Source organism: Alligator sinensis, unplaced genomic scaffold (assembly GCF_000455745.1).
Source record: "Alligator sinensis unplaced genomic scaffold, ASM45574v1 scaffold402_1, whole genome shotgun sequence".
NCBI classification, from domain to species: Eukaryota; Metazoa; Chordata; order Crocodylia; family Alligatoridae; genus Alligator; species Alligator sinensis.
In genome coordinates, this window is record NW_005842089.1 from 38,813 (window position 1) to 41,100 (window position 2,288).

General features: G+C 53.1%; 1 long non-coding RNA gene across 2 annotated transcripts; it reads left to right on the forward strand.

The window, feature by feature from the left end:
- Positions 1–46: 46 nt before the first annotated feature.
- On the forward strand, positions 47–2,045 carry LOC112550366. 2 transcript variants are annotated; one of them, XR_003094157.1, is made up of 3 exons: positions 47–260; positions 1,398–1,448; positions 1,665–2,045. It is a non-coding gene; the product is annotated as an uncharacterized LOC112550366 (long non-coding RNA). The 2 variants fall into 2 exon arrangements; XR_003094156.1 differs by lacking the exon at positions 47–260 and having other exon boundaries at positions 831–1,448.
- Positions 2,046–2,288: the final 243 nt, after the last annotated feature.

Sequence of the window (2,288 nt, forward strand, 5' to 3'; positions counted from 1 at the left end):
GCAGCGCGGCAGCCCCGGCTCCGAGTTCCGGGGCGCTGAGGGCCCCCCCAGCACAAAGTGACCTCCGCCTGCGGTGCGGGCCGGGACCGCAGCTCGCCCAGTGGCCTCGAATCCACCCTGTGGTGCCTTAAACGTAGCCGGGGTGCCTCCAGTCGAGCTCAGGGTGGCTTGCATTGAGTCAGGAGGGCCTCAGAGCTATCCTGGGGTGCCTCAAATGCAGCGGGGGTGTCTTGAATCGAGGCGGGGTAGCGCCAATCAAGGTGGGGTACCTCCGATCGAGCTCAGGGTGCCTCACACTGAGTCAGGAGGGCCTCCAATCTATCCTTCGGTGCCTCAAATGCAGCCGGGGTGTCTTGAATTGAGTTGGGGTACCTCCAACCGAGCTGGGATATCTCCAATCGAACTCAGGGTGCCTCACACTGAGTCAGGAGGGCCTCCAATCTATCCTTCGGTGCCTCAAATGCAGCCGGGGTGTCTTGAATTGAGTCAGGGTACCTCCAACCGAACTGGGGTATCTCCAATCAAGCTCAGGGTGCCTCACACTGAGTCAGGAGGGCCTCCAATCTATCCTGTGGTGCCTCAAATGCAGCCAGGGTGTCTTGAATTGAGTCGGGGTACCTCCAATCGAGCTCTGGGTGCCTCACACTGAGTCAGGAGGGCCTCCAATCTATCCTGTGGTGCCTCAAATGCAGCCAGGGTGTCTTGAATTGAGTTGGGGTACCTCCAACCAAGCTGGGGTACCTCCGATCGAGCTCAGGGTGCCTCACACTGAGTCAGGAGGGCCTCCAATCTATCCTTTGGTGCCTCAAATGCAGCCAGGGGTGTCTTGAATCAAGTCAGGGTACCTCCAACCGAGCTGGGGTACCTCTGATCGAGCTCAGGGTGCCTCACACTGAGTCAGGAAGGCCTCAAATCTACCCTGTGGTGCCTCAAACGCAGCCAGGGTATCTTGAATGAAGTCGGGGTACCTCCAATCATGCTGGGGTACCGCCGCTCGAGCTCAGGGTGCCTCACACTGAGTCAGGAGGGCCTCCAATCTAGCCGGGGTGTTTTGAATTGAGCTGGGGTACCTCCAGTTGAGCCAGGGGGTGCCTTGCACTGAGCCAGGAGTGCCTCAAATCCATCACGTGGCGCCTCCCATCTAGCCAGGGGTGTTTTGAATCTAGCCAGCATGCCTCCAATCCAGCTGGGGCGCCTCAAATCCTAAAGGGCTGAGAATCACTGCGCGAAGCCGTCATTGTGGATACTGGCATTCCCTCCATCCCCTCTATTTACAGTCAGCAAACATGACTCCATGCTGAAACAGCGAAACAATTTCCAGCCTTATCAGAAGGAAGTGTGTGTGCGTGTGTGTGTGTTGTGGGGAACAACTAGTGAAAACACTGTGTTTCCTGCAGCGGCCCCGTTCCCAAGCTGGGAGAGCAGAGCCGACAGTCCTTACTGCACCGGTAAGTCTGGGGAGAGATGTCAAATGATGCGAGAGCCAGCTGGCAGCCAGCCAGGGCTGCTCTGAAAAGGAAGCTAAAAGGAGAGAGCCAGGTGTGGTGGCTCAGAAAAGCCCTCTGTAAAGCTAATGAGCAGGCAGAGTTTTCACAGCGGCCCCCCTCCTCGAGCTGCCATGATCCTTAGCTGATTTGCTTCCTGCAATTCTATTCCAATTACAGCCCATGGAGTTAATCTGAGACGCCGAGTGGTTTATCGGATTCTTGGACACATCATTAAGCAGCACGACGCAGCTCGCGCTCCTGCGAAGCTCAGGTTCACCAATACACACACACGTAAGCTCCTTAAATACATTTTTTTTTTTAATTTGGACGTTGATAGCTCTGCAAAATACTTCTCCCAGCCCCAGTCTTTTCCACATTTCATCTATAAATAAGTCATCAGTCAACTTAGCTTTAAAAAAAAAAAACTCTTCTGAGTCTCAAAGATCCAGTCTTTTGCTCTCCCTGAAGCCTCATCTTGTTAGTTCTTTCACCACAATACAATGTACTCCATAGCATTTCCTTTTAGCTTATCAAACAGTTTAAAAGAGGAAAAAAAAAGTCCAACTCAAGCTTTAGTGAATGAAAAATAAAAAGAAGGAAAACCCAGCCCCTTTTCACTCCATTAGGATTAGCAGTTTGGTTTCAGGATCTGCTGTCTATCTGGGCCCCCAGCTTTGCATGGAGGTGATTTTGGCTTTCAGCTGAAACATGCTTTATGGTAGTTAAATAAATAAATGGGGAGGGGAAGAGACACCTCCACCATCCTGCCCCTGGAGGCATCAAGTCTCAGAGGCTCAGGAA